Below are 18,576 nucleotides of genomic sequence, written 5' to 3'. Positions count from 1 at the left end.
TCAAATGTGGATAACACATGCACTGTAAATATATAAACAGGGGTTGTGTGCTATAACTGAAATTCCATTTTGGGAGGTTCTTAGGGACAAGTGAAACACAGGTACAACAAACTACCACTGTGACTGATAATGAGGGACTGTGATATAGATGCTAAGATCTCATCAATTAAGAAATGAACCACTGCTTTCAGACAAAGTGCCAGGACAATACTTTGAAGAGTGGCTGATCTGATTGTAGATACACATTACTAAAGCCTACTTCTCTCAAAACAACTCCAAGAAGTATACTTTAGATTCAATACAGCAAGGAATGATCTATCCATAGCTAAGGATTCTCTCTAACCTTATAAAGAAGGCCAGCTTGACTTTAACACCCATAACCTATTTTAAAAATTAAGAACAGTTTCCCATTCACATATGACGTGTTATACTAAGAAAAGGCATGAATTGTCAACAAATAATTTTTAAAGGGCAAATGCTTGTTAAACATTAAAGTGTATGTTGAATTTTGTCTATGTATAACATAATCAAAAATACAAATACAATTTTTTATTTGATGCTTGCTTCAAAATCCTGCACTTTGTTTTATAAAAACTGGTTTAATTTTAGAATCTCTATGTTATCTTTCTAGTGACCAAATGAAATTAAAAAATTGAAGCTCTTCCCAAGTATGTATCCATACATAATCTATTCTGTCCATGGGTCACCTCTGTAGTGATAAATGGAAAACCAAATTAGATACAATGTTCATAAGATTTTCTTCTTTAACTCTGATATTGAGGCTCTAGAAACATCTATATGTACCATGTAAGAATTTTTATCACTGATTTTGCTTTGGTGAATATTATCTTATGATTTGAAGATGTCTTATAATTTTACCTATCCATTAACAGTTTTATTAATTTATCTTTTCAGCATGAAATATTTCAAACATGCAGAAAACAGAAAAATAATAACCTTCAATAGTGCTTATCATAAACTGGGACTCAAATGATTTATATGCCTAGTACTTACTCATTCCATCTTTGCATTAGCTGTATGAGGTTAGTATTATTTTTTCTCTCTCATTTTATAGGTACTTATACTAAGGCACAAGTGAAGTGGCTGACCAATGGCTCACCCACATGTCATAAGTAGAAGGGCGGTGAAGATTTGAGCCCAGGCAGTCTGGATCCAGAACCTACAGAACAGATTATCAGTCTCACTGCCTCTCAAATATCCATGTACTCATCATCCATATTTAACAAACACTAGCATTTTCCATCATTGCTTCAAATCATTTCACAGAATTAAACCATTACACAGTCATCTCTTTAATTCTATTCCAACACTTTGCTAATGGGATTCAACCATATTTCTGAATTTGGGAGGTAGCCTTCCTATTCATATAGCTGTGCCTGTACTCCCTCTGGTAATATTCACAAAAGGTGCCTACTGCAGTTTTCTGTGTGTACATTTTAACATAAAGATATGCCATGTATATTATCCAGCAATTTGATTATCTGGTTCAACATTGTGTTAACACTATATATATTGGATTTGGAATTTTCATCTGATTTGAAATTTCCGTAACAGATGACTATAGTCATTTTGCTTTAAATTTTCTGATTTAGCTGTTTTTATTTATGTCATCTTAGTTTCGTTTATTTATTATGCATTTCTTTGCTTATTTTATCTTTATGTTCCTTCAGTTAGATCAACTTATACTCCCTCCAATTTTTCCCTTTATCTTGAATTGGAAATTACAGTTCTGTTTCTATTATTTTAGTAGTTATCCTTACATATCTAACATAAATTTGTAGTTTAACAAAATCCAAGTTTAATTGTTAATTATTAAGCTTTTACCAAATAATGTAAATGGCCAAAATGTCAAATCCACCCATTTCTATTACTGCTTAGTATTTTAGTTCTAGTTTCTTTTTAAACCCATGAAGTGCTCATCATAAGATTTTTTTCATTTATTTTGATAGATTTGCGAACAAGTTTACCATCTTTTTCACTCACCATTGTAACCCCTCCTTGCTCCCAGACTCAACCCCCTCTTTGTGAACCAATAAGGAACCAATCTATTAAAGTGTAAACATGTCTCAGTGTTTGCTGTTATATTTTTTATTTCTTTCTCTCTCTGTTTGATAGTAATTGACTGGATACATAACATCGAAGTGGTGCTTATTTTCCCTCAGCATTCTGAAAAAATAATCTCATCATCTTCTAGCAACTATTATTGCAGATGACGAGTCTGCAATCTATCTTTCATTTGTAGTTAATCTGTGTTTTCTCTCTGATTTAAGATATTGTATCTTCATCATAATGTGATTTTACCATCATATTCCCAGGTGTGAATTGTTTTAAGAATCCACATGATGGAAAAAGCCCATATGAATTTTTCTGTTCTGCAAATTCTGTCTTAATTTCTTTGATTACAGATGATCTGGCATTGTATCTTTTCTCCTTTTCAGAACTCTTTTGAAATGTGTGTTGGAGCTTCTCTCTATGTACTTTCTGTCTCTTAAAATCTCATTCAATGCTTTCCATCTATTAATCTTTCAGAAGCATTCTGAGTGATTTGTCTGCTTTCATTTCCAATTCAATCATTTTCTCTTCTATTATTTAAAGCCTATTTTTGAACATATGCATAGATTTCCTTTCTTACTTTTGTAATTGCTATATAACTATTTTCTTTAAAATCTACCTTTTTTTTCTATACTGCCAGTTTCCTGCCTTGTGGTTTCTGCTTCATTTAATTAATAAACATTTAAAATATTATTTTTTAAAATTTATTTCAGATTTATCTTAATATCTAGAACTCGGGGGTATGAATTATTCAATGTATTGTGCTTTACTCTTCTTTTTGATAGTTTATATCCTTATATGATTTCAATTATCAGATTGAGATTTTCCTCAGAGAAAGTTGTTTTGTGCTTCCCTGGACTGTCGCATTGAAAGATTTTGTATTGGCCTCTTGCAGTACTTTGCAGATTTCCCCAGCTAGAGAGAAGTTCTTATGTTAACTTCTCAGACTGGAATTCCAACTTAACAAGGAAAGTGTGATATTGAACCTCACCCAGGAAGCAGTCCCAGTTTGGGTTTCTAATTCCTCACAAACAACACTTTCCACCCCATTGCCTTAGGTGAACACATCAAGTTCTTTTTAGTTTTCCTTGGCAGGTAAAAAATTTTTCTAGATCACTGTCTCTCAGAAGGAGCTTTCTGAGATGTTTCTGTATAGATCCCTGCCTACCTAACACAGGTCTAACGCCCAGTATCCTGTGCCCACATAAAGGTTAAGCCCATGTTCACCTGTTGATGCCTATGCGCTTCTAGTAATCACATATTTATCAAGATGAGCAGGGATTGATTAAATCAATTTTAATCAACTTAACCTGCTCATTGCGATAAATATGAATTCCCTCTTCTTTTCTGGCACATAGAGATTTCCCCTTTTGGATTTTGACCTCAATGATGTATTTTAATTTTTATTGTTATATTTTCTCCAGCAGATTCACCTATTTTAAATAAGAGGCAGAGTCCTTTTGTTACAGCTCAGATTATAATGGTGAAAGTTTTATTTTAGCATCAGTGTTTATTATGCCTCTAACAAGTGGTACATTATGGGGGTAACATTAAAACTGTATAATATTCAAAATTATCACTGTAGTTAGAACTGTGCAAACAGGACCTAAAAACACTCTGAATGACTGAGTCATGAGCACATCTGCCTCATCCCTTCTAAGTGTCAGGTATTCAGTCATTGAGAGTCTCCCAGGGCCAGACTCTACGCAAGGAGCTTGGGATACAATAGGGAGCTCATTAGTTTATGTTCCCAAATTTTAAATCTTAAAGAAAAATATTTTTTAAATAGTTTATTATATTGTTTTGAGAAGAATACTATATTTAAACAGATGTTTTCCCTAGAGGATTGCAAACCACTAGTTGGGAAAGCTGTTCTTATTCCCGCTCCTTACAAGAGAAGAAATAGAGCCCTAGTGCAGGAATAAATGACTTCTCCGATATTACACACTGAACAAAATCAGATGAAACCCCTTTCCTCCAATTCTCTTGTTTTTTTTGGACAGGGTCTCACTCTGTCGCCCAGGCTGGAGTACAGTGGTGAGATCACAGTTCACTGCAGCCTCAAACTCCTGAGCTCAGATGATTCTCCTACCCTAGCCTCCTGAGTAGTTGGGACTACAGGCACACGCTACCATGTCTAGCTAATTTTTGCATTTTTGTAGAGACAGGATTTTTGCCATGTTGCCCAGGCCAGTCTTGAACTCCTAGGCTCAAGCCATTCGCCTGCCTCAGACTCCCAAAGTGCTGGGATGACAGATGTGAGCCACTGTGCCTGGTCTCTTCTATTAAAATGGCTTTTCCAAAAATGCAAATATATAAACATAACTACCTTTGTTACTGGAAATTTAAATAGGTAAACCCTAGATTATTCATAAACATAATTTTAGTACACTTAAATTTAAGATTTCCAAAAGTAACGGAGCAGGGATTCATTTTCTTCATTTTAGCAAACAGCTCTTTAAGAATATTCTTTGGTATAAGTTTACATTCTGATTTTTTTAAATCACATTTCTTTGTTGTTTCTTGTTTTATTTTAGTCTTTTTTATCAAAACTCCAAGAATTAAAAACACCTTTTCTTTTCAGACATACATATGCAGGATTTTTATATAGGTAAACTTGTGTCATGGGGGGCTGTTGTATGGATTATTTTATCACCCAGGTACTAGGCCTAGTACCCAATAATTATTTTTTATGCTCCTCTCCCTCCTCCCCCCTCCAGGAGGTCCTATTGTCTATTGTTCCTTTCTTTTTGTCCATGATTTCTCATCATTTAGCTCCCATTTATAAGTGAGAACATGTGGTATTTGGTTTTCTGTTCCTGCCTTAGTTTGCTAAGGATAATGGCCTCCAGCTCCATCAATGTTCTTGCAAAAGACATGATTTCATTTTTTACGGCTGCATAGTATTCCACAGTGTATATGTATCACATTTGCTTTATCCAATCCACCACTGATGGGTATTTAGGTCAATTGTATGTCCTTGCTATTGTGAACTGCAAAAGCACTTATTCAGTTTCCATAATTCATATCTACGTTTCCCAAATGACTATGAAATAAATACATGTGTATATGACTATTTAATAAAAACATTAATAAATACAAACGAAATCACATATTCTGGGGCTAACCTAGCAAAATGTCCTTTTATATGGGGCAATGGATACATAGGAAATACCTACACTTTCCACTCAATTTTGCAGTGAACCTGAAACTGCTCTAAAAACAAGTCTATTTTTTTAAATGTCCCTTTCTACTTTGTTATCTTCAACAATAAAAGGAAAAAAATATAAAGACATGAGGGACATTAAAAGACCTCTCAGTCCTTTGCGGAATCTTTAACAAAGCAATATTTACAAAGTGTCCTTTTCCTAGAATGCCATCAAAACTTCACATATATGTGCACGCACACATGCAAACACATGCATTTGCACAAAAACAGATAATTGTGGATTTTTACTAAGTTTAACATACCTAAGGATGCTGCCTTATTTACTCAATTTAACAATAATGAGTCACCACACATTGGAACAAATATACTGTCAGAAAAAATCAGTAGAAAGAATACTGCTCTAGGATTCAAGAGGCTTAAGTCCCAGTCCCATCTTTGCCATTCTCTTCATTACTCAACTTTCTAAAGGAGCTGGATCATCAAGTTCTTTTTTAGCTCTTTTGTTCTATGGCTTTAAAACAATATGGTCACGATAAGACTATGACTTATGATTTTATTATGTTTTAGTTATTGGATACCATAAAGCACCCAGATTTGAACACATTCAAACACCACAGTGGTATATAACATACTTTTTATGGCTCACTGCTTAGGGAAAGAAATGACCAGAAATTAATAACAAGATTTAAATTGAAGGCTATGCCAGAAATCTCTAAGAACACTAAATCAGACACAACTTTAGAAAATAATAATTAACATCCACTAATAATTAAGTGGGTGATGTATAGTTGAAGTTCCAGGTGTCCAAGCTTCCCTTCCCTGTCTCATTACTAAGAATTACAATTGACTGCACTGCAGATAAACCTTTAGGCAAAGTGTATTTCATCTGTTTGCTTAATGGACTGGTATCTCCTTAAAATTCAGAGTTCTAGGCTTAATATTGGTTGTGAGATAATTTATGGTTGATTTCAACACTTTCTATCACATTAGGAAAACTTCAGGCTTATTTCAAAGCTTGAAACCTTATCAACTTTCATTCGCCCAAATGAAAACATAACAAACCACATTCTAGAATCTAGCAAAGAAACTACAGATGATGGCTAACAGGGTAGAAATTCATGAGAGAGAAAAAATAATCTAACTATAAATAAGGACTCCATATCATAAAACACTATCAAGTGGTAACAATTATGTTATTTCAAAAACAGTGTTCATGTACAGAAATTCTAATTTCTAATAGCAAGACAGTAAGACTAACTCAGGAAAATCTACCCCTGATTGCCCAATAAAAAGTAGAGTACAACTTCTTATATTTCATAGTACATTGTTGAAAACACAAATTATCTCATTTCATCAGAATGGCTTTTCTCTCCCTTGGGGTCTGGAAAGAATGCTGAGTTTTATGCCTAGGCCAGTGCTATCCAAAAGCAATATAATGCAAACCCCACATAAGTTTTTTAAAACTTTTCTAGTACTCATATTTAAGTAAGCACAATATGTAGGTGAAAGTATTTTAATGACATATTCTATTTAACATAATGTATCCCAAATTAGTAGTCAATATAGAAATTATTGTGATATCTTACATTCATTTTCTTTATGCTATGTCTTCAAAACATACTGTATGTTTTACAATCACATTATATCTCAGTTTGAACTAGCCACTTTCAAATGCTCAAAAGCCACATGCTGCTAGTGGCTACCATATTGTACAGCACAGCACTAGATGGTTGAGCATCTTGACAGAAACACTTCTCCAAACAGCACCTAACCATTTGTATAATAACAAAGCAACATTGATCTTGATGACCTTGTTAATACTGATAACAACAAGGTATAGGTAATCAAAGACCACATACATTCTGAAAAATATATATCAAATAAGGTGCAGGCAAAAATTATATCCTAAACTTACTGCCTGCCTGCCTTCATTCCTTCCATCCTAACCTTGATCTTTCCTTCCACCAATACCCTGGCCTTGATACCACGCCAAGGAACACAACTATGAAAAAGGCAGTATGGCTAGTGTTCTCATGAAATTGACCCTCTTGTCAGAAAGAAAGAAACTAAATAAATAATTCCACAATCAGTTATTATAATTACAAATATGAGAAGTGTTCTGAAGGAGTCCTGGTTGCTATGGAGGATTAACCTTACCTAATAGCTAGGGAGTCAAAAATGGCTTCCGTCAGGATATAACATTGAAGATGAGTGTAAAGAAAGAGAAGGCATTAGCTAGATGGAGTGACAGGAAAAAAAAAAGAGTAAAAAATAATGACATTCCACAAACGGACCTTCCCATAAAAGAAAAGGTTCAAGGTCAGAAAGGATTTTTGGTGAATTTAAACAATTGAAAGTGTAGCTGGCGTTTAAAGAACAAGAGTCTGGACAGTGGCCCAAGAGTTCAGATCATTCAGGCTGTTCTAGACCACAGAGGAGAAGCAGCGTGAAAGCAAGGGTCATTTGGGAAATTCTGAATGGAAAAAGTCAAAGACACACAGGACACATAGAAAGTGTTTTCTAATTTTTCTGGAGTGGGGGTAGGAACGGAGTCTCGCTCTGTCACCCAGGCTGGAGTGCAGTGGCACAATCTCAGCTCACTGCAACCTCTGCCTCCCGGGTTCAACCGATTCTTCTGCCTCAGCATCCCGAGTAGCTGAAACTACAGGCACATGACACCACACCCAGCTCTCTCTCTCTGTGTGTGTGTGTGTGTGTGTGTGTGTGTGTGTGTGTGTGTGTGTGTATTTTTAGTAGAGATGGGGTTTCACCGTGTTAGGATGGTCTCACTCTCCTGACCTCATGATCCACCCACCCCAGCCTCCCCAAGTGCTGGTATTACAGGCATGCGCCACTGCACCCAGCCTAGCATAACACCTTTTACTAAGCTTGTCCATCAACCAAATGCTACACCATAGTCCATCTTCACTCAGGCTGATCACCCTATACCCACTTTCCTAATGGAGTAGAACTTCAAATACATAGCCATAAAACCTAAACAGCATTACACAAATCTAACCTTTGATTTTATCTACCTTTGTCCAAGCATAATGGCCTTTCTTTGCTTACCTATTATTAGTATGTCTTCTCTATTACCTAAAGCAATAAAAAAAAATACACTGTTATCATAAAAACAAAGTCACTCACACAAAACAGCTGGTTTACCCAAGCAATACCATGTCTTTTCCTTCCTTGGCTATAACTTAGAGCAAGTAATCAAACAAAAGAGATTGGTTCTAAATGAATTAAAATTGTGTAACAGTTATAATTCACAATTATATAAGATATATTCATTTCCTTAAATAAATTGTATTACCCCAAAATATATAATTAGTAAATTTAAATGTATATTACCCTGTAAAATAAATGCCTAGATTTTAAACCTTTGACTTTCATAAGGAGTAATGGCAAGTCACTGAGAAGTTTGGAGATGAGAATAATATCTAATCTGTACTTTAAAAGCTCAGTAGAGATTGTTAACGAGAGAACAGGTAGGAGGATGAGCGGCGTGACAAGTGAGAAAGTAACGACACTAGGCCGCACAAGAGATGCCAATGACTTGGATTAAGCAGTGTTTGTGAAGATGTAGAATTGTCTTGACTTAGTTATTAATTGCAAGTGGGCAGAAAGGGAAATGGGTGGGAGGGCAGTAAAAATCGAAAGTGGAAGTATGTAATCATGGCGCAGACAGAATTTTCTTAGAAGACAGCAAAGTAGATCCTTCACTGGCCTATTTCCCCCAAACTAACACATACTCCCCAGCATGGTACGGAAGACAAAAGCCAGAGTTTGCACTTCTCTGAGCTAATGCACATACTTCTCTCCTTGTGAGTTGCATTGACTACTGAGCTCAGCTTGCCTCTGTGAGATATTAAGGAGCCAATGGGGAAGCTGTACATGCTATAATAATTTGTATCCTTGTTCTTGTGTAGCCTTTATACTGTTCATGTGCTGGTGTGACAGTAAACCTAAGGGGGAAAAGGCACTCTTAAATAAAACAAGTTAGTCTCGGATGTCTTTGAACCCAGATAAACCTTTGAGGTCAGACCTCCCTCAACATGACATGGTTCCAAGGATTCTGATTTAAACAAAAAGGTATATGATAACCACATTATTTGAGGAGGGAGATATTAGAGAAGGAACACATTTAGAAATAAACCTACAAATTAGGTTTAGAATATTTTCAGTTAGAGGCAGTGAGTGGAAGTTAGATTCATAGCTGTAGAACTCAGGAGAGAGGTCTCGCCTGAAGATATAAATGTGGCAGCAGTTGATGTGTGATAAATAAAGTCAGGAGAGTACAATGTGAGTGTTTAAGATCCAGGACTCAGCCTCGGCTGTCTAAAGATGGAACAGAAGACTGTAAACTGCTTAAGGAGACTAAAGAGAAACCAGAAAGATGGGAGTAAAGAATATTTCAAAAACAGGAATTAACCAGCAGTGTTGAGTTCTGTCAAGAAGTCACATTAATTAGGGCTGAAAAGTATCCATTGATTTGGTAAATTAGACGTCATTAGTAACGGTGGCAAGAACAGTATTGTTAGTGTTAGGAGTGTAAATGCCAGATTAGAAAAAGATGAGGTCGAAGTGAGAAACAAAGAAAAGCCAACAGTGAATATACAGAATTTGTTAAAAGGTTAAAAATTAAAGAAGAAATGTAGGCACTCTCTCAGTCCTGAAAAAGGATTGGGGACTATTTGGTATTTTATAAAGATATAAGCATATTAAACTGAAAACAGCAAAGAAGCTAGGAGAGAAGGGATGAAAGGTAATGTATCTTCCCTACGAAGGTGAGAGGAGATGAGATTTAGAACACAGGAGATTTGTATTAGCTAGAAGAAATAACATCTTCATTACAACAGAAGGAAAGAAGGATAGAACAGATGTCAATTTGCTTATTCAGATGCAAAAGTGTTAAGGAGCTCCCAAATGTGGTGGCTTCTCTTTACAGCAGGTAATTCTCACTCAAGATTTTTAATACATATATGAAAATTATTAAAGAGGAAAAAAATACTTATACACACACATACACAATCTCTCTCAGACTCCACTGAAGATCTGCTGAAGATCTGCTTTTTTCCTAAGCCACAACAGGTTTCCCACTTTCAGGCTCCAGGGGTGACATTCACAGATGTTTGTGTGAGTGACACATCCCAAGAATTGTGTAGAGCACCATCTGCACAGATACACTAGATGGTAAGTTACCTCTGTGCTCCTTAGTCAGAGACAGGGTGAAAAGGGACTGTTTAGAGGGTCAGGAGGACTTGGCTCAATTCCTAACTCTGTCACTCTCATTTGGGTGACATCTATTTTTACAATGGTCTCAGGTATATATAGTAGCAACAGATAGGTAGATAGGTAGATATACAGGTATATAGATAGATTTGAGGGGAAAGAAAGATGAAATGGCTTTTCAAGAAGCATGTGCATAGGCTAAGTTATGAAATCACTTGCCATATTTAAATGAATTTCAGTGAGGCTGGGCAGTGAGTGCCTACAATATCCTGAGCACTTTGTGCTGAGGCTCTATGTGAAGTATCAAGTATCTCATTAACATGGAGCTCCATCAGTATGTATTTACATGTAAAAATAATGATATATTATGACGTATCCTAAATTTATGTAGATTTTTTCTTATTTAAATGAATATTAACATATATATTTTGTTTGTTCCACAACACACACTTTTAAGGTAGGTAGTATTCAAACTCAGTCCTAATATTTGTAGGGCTTAAAGCAAGAGAACAAATGGAGACTCTCTTATCGTATGTTTAATATTTAAATTTATAAATCAAGGTAACTGTCAAATAAAGGGTATTTTGTTTTGCTACTTGAAAATTATGTTTTCCTAATTCAAACAGGTCTCTTGGGCTCCTCAGATCTGAACTTTCACCAAACAAAGCAAGACTGAGAGAGCTCACCCCCCAGCTCATAGCTCAGACCTCTTCTCTAACCACTCTGGGCTCCAGCCAACTGACACTGCCAGGGACCCATAGGGATTTACACAGGCACAATAGTTTATTTGTCCAAGCAACATCCACACCTTCGTCTAACAGCCTTGGTGATCCTTCAGGCCAGGGGAGGATACTCTCTGCAATGCAATTTACCCTTGGAAGCTCAGCCAAGGAGGACCACAGAGGTCCTGAAAGCAGACTCAGTGATGTTTGGGTAGGAACTTCTGGGATTCCAGAGTGTGGTACAGAATGAGGAAGCACAGGCTCTGGGTAAACATGACCCCTTATTCCCATGGACTCCCTGCTGCCACAGATGTGGACATGCCTGGAGGAAGCCCTGAGCAGAGTCCCAGGCAAAGGCATCTGCTTAAGAATTAAAGCAGTCATCAGTATTCTCATTAAACTATTTTAAAATGAAAGTAACTGGGGCTCAGAATGGTTAACAACAGTTACGTAGCCCAATTACTAGACTTTGGTAAGTTTTCAATATGGGGTGAATAAATGGAGGAAAAAATGACATGCACGTAATTAGTGACATTGTCTCTAATGACATGATCACAGTCTTCTCTTTCTCTCTCCAGAGCTAATTCCACAGTTCCAGGCTGACATCAAAACATACTGCTATGCTAGTTTCTCATAGTCTTGAATACTCTTCTTGATAGCTCATTCACGCATACATTTACGTTTATGTCAGTGTGTAATTATACATGTGCACATGCACTCATACACACACACTATATGCTAGCTGCAGGTTATCTTGGGAACAGTCTTAAGGATGATTTGCAGAAATTATTAAGTCTCATTTCATTATTTGATTTCCCCCACACACATTTCATCTATCCTAACTTCTGACTGATTTATGACTCAGGAATGCAATGCTTATAAACCTCACCATCCAAAATAGCATTCAAATTCCACCAAAAATTACTTTTTTCATTTAAAAAAATTTATTGTAAAGTTCTGTCTCCCAGCTGGAATCCAGAAGACTAAATATAAATATGAAAGTCAAAGAAAGGCTCGGATAAAATCATTAGAGTAATTTAATCATTTAATTTCTGTAATTTTTATTTTTCTGTTTTTCCTTCTACATACAAGGCAATGCATGAATAGAAACAGAGACATGTCTCAAGAACACAAATTGAAAATGATGACTTGAGTAGATGCAGAAATAAAACTATATCTGATCTACCCAGACTTGAGTAGAAATAAAACTATATCTGATCTACCCAATAAAGAGGCAATTGGGAGAGGTAACCTCTGGAATTATAATCAAAATCTGGGGAGGCAAAAAAGAAACTAAAATTCACAGAACACTTACAGTGTTTAAGGTACAGGGCTAGTGCCTTTATATACTTTATTGTTAAAAGTATCAAACCTTCGATACAGTTGACGTTTCACCTGTCTGTTGCTCCCTTACCTATAATATGAATATCTCTATAAATTTTACAATATAAATAGCAGTAATATGAACACAAAAAGGGGCAATTGCTAGCAGGCTGTGCATTGTATTTGAGAAAGAGTATAGAGCAATAACCATGGTATTCCTGTCTCGCTGCATGGCAAATCGTAGGATCATAATCGGATCCCGTTACTATCTAAATCACAATGTCCCTGGCATGCCTGCATCTGGAAACACCCATTGAGGAGCTGGTTAACATTCTATTATATCTCACAGGAAGAATTCAAATAACACCTCATAGATGGCCCTTTTATGATTTCACAGAATAGATGTGACAAGTGTAAGACCAATAAGGGGCTAATCAGGAGCTCAACATTTAAGGTTTGGATGAACCAAAAGTATATCTATCCCTCTAGTTATAGGATAGACATCCAAACCTGTCTTCTGATTTTAAATTTAGGAGAAATAAAATGGCTTATTAATAAAATAACTCAAAAACCCAAATATGCTTCAATAATTTTTAATAAATGTCTAAAAATAGATCTCTTGTTATTACTTATTTGATGCTTTCAATAAAGGAATATAGTTAATTTCAATAAAACAATAACAAAACAGTTTGGATGTGGCAGCTCGCACCTGTAATCCTAGCACTTTGGGAGGCCAAGGTGGGAAGATGCTTGAGCCCAGGAGTTGAAGATCAGCCTGGGCAATATGGCAAAACCCCATTTCTACAAAAAAAAAAAAAAAAAAATACAAAAAATGTATATAAAAAGTATCTGATTGTGGTGGTGTGTGCCTGTGGTCCCAGCTACTCAGGAGACTGACGTGAGAAGACCACCTGAGCCCAGAGTTGAGGCTGCAGTGAGGCGTGATCATGCCAATGCACTCCAGCTTGGGTGACACAGTGAGACACCGTCTCCAAAAGATAAAGAAGTAATAAAACAGAAATGTCATGTCTTTGAAGTTTGATTATAGCTACACTTAGTTATTCTACATAACCCAGAACTTAAAGTATAATAAATAAATTAAAAAAAAAATACATAAGGCCAGGCAGGGTGGCTCACATCTGAATCCCGACATTCTGGGAGGTCAAGGTGGGAGGACTGCTTGATCCCAAGAGTTCAAGACCAGTACAGACAACATAAAGAGGCCCTTATCTGTACAAAAAAATTAAACAAAATGGCCAGACATGTTGGCATGTGCCTGCAGTCCCAGCTACTTGGGAGGTTGAGGCAGGAGGATCACTTGAGCTCAGGAGGTCAATCACATTGCTGCACACCAGCCTGGGTGACAAAGCAAGACCCCATCTAAAACATACCAATAATACATAAAATTTAAGTGTTTATAAAAAATAAGCAAAGACAAGGACAATCCAAACTATTATAATGTAATCTCAGCTACAGTCAATGAGTCATTATATTGGACCATAATTTATATTGCATTTTATTTAAAATTTGTGAAGTTATAGAGGTTAACATATGTTAGGTACTTTTTGTTTATTTTTTTGTCTACAGAAATATAACTATGTGCTAGATATTTTGTCAGATATTGTAGATATTACAATTAGAAATCATAGACAAATCATGCCCTAAAAGAATTCAGATTAAGAAAGAAATATAATCACATAAATTCAATACAAGTAATACATGGAATAAGAGTTGAAGATATAGAATAGATGGTAAAATAAGAATTTAAAAATTAATGTCATTTTTTAAGTTAAAATCATCATAAATTATATTTTTAAAATACTTCACATTTTTAAAGCAACTTGCTATATTATGCCAGACTGTGGAATTCTATAAATAAGTATTCAAGTTTGAAAAAATATATTTTAAAAGGTATTCAATTTTTTTAAAAAAAATGAAACATATGGAAAAGAAGAATAACAAAATAAGCAAAAGCTTTCACTATGTCTTACGAAATATAAAGTGGTGCCAAAATTTTGTCACTTATTTCCTGATACTGATGTCTGTGATACCAAATTACTGAAAAAAAATAAGCTAGAAAACAAGAAACAAAGGTAACCAAGAAAAAATAAAAGGATAATCTTACTATGAAACATAATTAATGGCTAGCCAATGTGAAAAGACTTAAATTAACAACACATGGCCGGGTGTGGTGGCTCATGCCTGTGATCCCAGCATTTTGGGAGGCTGAGGAGGGCAGATTACCTGAGGTCAGGAGTTCCAGACCAGCCTGGGCAACATGGTGAAACCCTGTCTCTAGTAAAATACAAAAATTAGCCATGCACAGTGGTGCATGCCTATAGTTCCAGCTACTCTGGAGGCTGAGGCAGTAGAATAGCTTGAACCTGGGAGGTGGAGGTTGCAGTGAGCAGGGAAGATCACACCACTGCATTCCAGCCTGGCTACAGAGTGAGACTCCATCTCAAAAACAACAACAACAAAACATATTCCACAATCTTCCCCTGAGGTCTGGGACAATCTAGATTGAACAGTTCCTCAAGGGGAAGGCTAGGAACAGCATACATTCATTTTAATGCTATCCTTTCAGTATGAGTATTTCCATTTATCCATTCTAGGTTTTAAAAAGGAAACTAAACATTCCTAATCTTTAGTGTTTAATATAGCAAAGTAAAAAGAAGCAAAAAGCAAACAAAAATTTAGATCAACTCAACTTTATTCTACTTAAAATTATTTTAAAATCTTTGATAAAAAAGGTTCATACAAAGGCATTCTTATGAGTTATTATTAGATCCACTTTTCAAAATGTGTAATTTCTACAAGAGTTGATAAATCACAAGAATCAAATATAAACTACAATTAGACTAGATGACGTCCCAAAAATCAATCCAAGGAACAAATGGTGAAATATATATTATATGTCTGTATTAAGACCACCATCCATAATATCTAGACAACAAAAAGAACTTCCTTTACTTAACTATCATGTTCTAAGTTTCTCTTTTCGATTTTAAAATGTTTACTCTAAACCACGAATGGCACTATGGTAACCCAGGTATATAAAGAAAGAGCTGTCCTGTAGGCTGACTCATAATCACTGACTTAGTTCACTTAGTTTATGAAAAACGTTCAAATGTCCATGGCTTTTCCTCCCTCAGAACACATACAAAATGGCTGCTTGGATTCTAGCACACTACGTGAGAAATATCAAAATGGAGGAATGAGGGGAAGCTCTTTTGTGTCATGAATTTCTGAGTTTCAGTAACTGCTGAGATGCAGCCATATAGTTTCCCATCTCTATTCATTTATTTGTTAATGTGTTTACCGCCCACACTTACTGCCTATTGAAATTCTTCTCATCTTCCCTGGCCTGGCTCAAATGCCATACTCAGAGTGTGGGGGCTGTGGATACAGCTAAGAGAGAGGGTAAAGAGATTGGATGAGATAAGATCTCATGAAAGTACAGTCATTTTAAAGTCATTTAAAGGTGCTCTTGTAAGGAGCTGAGAACCTTTGCAAAGGTTTTTATAGGAAAGTAATGTGGCATTAAATATGTTTTTTAAAATTCTGTGTAAAGAATAATCAGGGATTCAAGAAAAGGGAGGTTGTGACACCAGGTAGGAGATTTTACATTTCAGGTTGAAACAACAAGCCCCTAAATTATGGCAGGAGGGATGAAGAAAAGGTAATAGGAAACAAAAGCTGTCAGCTATGTAATGGCCATGACTGTGTTAATTCATCTTACTATCCTTTATAGTTCCCAGGAAGTCCTCAGTTAGTACCTGATGAATAAACAATAGAATAAAACATTACAGAGATAGAGTCAATGAGGCGGATGACTGATATGAGGAGATGAGTCACAGATAAGTGGGGTCCCCAACTTGGCAAACAAGGTCGGTGTCAGAAAACTACCAGTATTTGCTAAGTGTCTACTAGGTGTCATTAGTAAAGCCATTCGCTAAAGTGGGGAACTCAAGACACAAAGCGGATTGAGTTCTGGAGGAAGATAATACATTCAAATTAAAACAAATTGCATTTGAGTTACCAGTGGAACAATTACAGGAGGTATCTAGCATGCAGTTGAAAATTTGGATGAGGAGCTCAGATGTTAATCTGTGGGTCAAAAATATAGAGCAGACAGATGAAGTGAACAGAAATGAGCTTATCCAAGAAGAAACCATAGCCGAGCAAAAAGAAAAGCATGCACACAAGGAAGACAAAGAGATCTGTTTTGGGATCAGCAAAATGTGTATCTCTTCATTATGATAGTTTTCAGACTGTAACAGTGAAATTGTGAACAACAATATGCTCAGAACTCTTAAAATTAAACACAGTGATGCCTTTGAGCATATAGTTTACATGCTGTGAAATCTACCTGCGAAAGTGCCTGAATCAATTCAGATGAGGTCTAGCCCAACTGGAGACTTAATTTAGAATGCAGGCAAAAACCTCTTACGAAAATCCTAAGAGTTTGGTTAACATTAAAAAATAATAAAATCCCTACTGTGAAATTATAAAGTTCTTTTCTCAAAGCACATTATAAACAGCAGTTGCAAGGATTATTAACCAAATATTACTGTGCAGAGGGATAAAGTGATCTCTTAAAGGCCTCACAGAAATTCTAATCTAGACTGAAGGTGGTTTACTCTGGGTTTATCAGACCAAATCTGGATTATTATATTTTATTCCAAGCAACACCCTCTACAATGATACTGAAAAACTGGAGGTGAACAAATCTCCTATATGGAATACAGTTTTATAATAGGTGCTGTAAATCCTTCATTTCAAATAAATTCTTTCCAAATTTAGGATAGGTATGTTTGCTGTCCCGATTTTCAAGCAAGAAAAGTGAGGATTAGAAAGGTTCAATAACCTGACCATGTCTCTCTCGACTTAAAGTCTGTCAGGTTTTCAATATGTAGTATTGCTTCTATAGATGAGTTTAAAGCCACATTGTATAAGGAAGAACTAAGAAACTAAGTGAGACTTAGCCTGGAGGCGGTAAGACACAGATTGAGGAGTGGGAAAGAGAAGATATTGCATAATCAAAGATTTACGTTTACTAAAGACTTGCTACCCAATGTGTGGTCACCAGGACAGCAGCAATGGTATCACCTGGGAGAGAATTCCAAAGCCACACCAGACTTGCTGAATCAGAATCTGCATTTAACAAGTTTGACAAGTGCTGATCTGAAGAACTATCACAGAGAGAAGGGATTAGAGCTTTCTTCCTATGTTTTTATTTTTGTTTCCCAGAAGACTTGAATTAACAAGCTTCCAAAAGACAGATTTTGAATTAATATTGTGGAAAAATCATTTAATAATCCGAGTTGACAACATGAAGATCCACTGAAGATCATAAGATTCAAGTAGAAAGCTGGGCTACACATGTAATTTTTGGTGTTCTGTATCTTCTCTAACCCACAACGTTTTTAAGATAAAAAAAGACCTTTTTTTTTCTCCATTGACTCATACTTCAGTACTAGATAGATTATAAGTGGACAAGAGATGTTTGTCAAATAATTGAAAATGTAAAGGAATGTACAGTGATGATGGAGTCAGTGGGGCTCAAATATGAAGTTAAATGACCTTCAAAGTTTTCTATAATACTAAGACTCTGATATTACAATGTTACTGGGGTATAGGTTTGCTTTTTAATTCTACCTGTATGTGGGACAGAGCAGAATCAAAACATTTCACCCAACAAACTCAAATTACCCAAGGGTTCATAGTGTATATGAAGATGGCTCTACTTAGGAGTATTCATAGAGCACTACTGAGTGCCTTTCACTCTGCCTCTCCACTAGGAGTAAGAATTTGCATTTACCTTGTTTTGTTAAGTCTATGTTACTGGTAAGATGACTCACCCAACAAATATATTCTATGTGACAGCTACGTGTCAAGCAATATGCAAGGCTTTGTTCTTTACCGTGTTCTATGTAACAACTAACCTCAAGAAATGACTTTATTAGGACCCTAGTCTAATCAAACAGAAAACCAGCCAGTGATTCAGTAGAATGCTACAATCACTCTCAACTCATATGTATATAGGGAGAA

General features: G+C 35.8%; 1 protein-coding gene across 3 annotated transcripts in view; it reads right to left on the bottom strand.

The window, feature by feature from the left end:
* The window catches only part of FGF12 (fibroblast growth factor 12), a 581,066-nt gene that overhangs the window by 225,330 nt on the left and 337,160 nt on the right, over window positions 1–18,576 (bottom strand). The window lies entirely within an intron of this gene.

This window comes from Sapajus apella, unplaced genomic scaffold (genome assembly GCF_009761245.1).
Source record: "Sapajus apella isolate SASKATOON/1434 unplaced genomic scaffold, GSC_monkey_1.0 scaffold38, whole genome shotgun sequence".
Classification (NCBI taxonomy): domain Eukaryota; kingdom Metazoa; phylum Chordata; class Mammalia; order Primates; family Cebidae; genus Sapajus; species Sapajus apella.
This window is presented reverse-complemented; position numbering and strand designations above follow the sequence as displayed.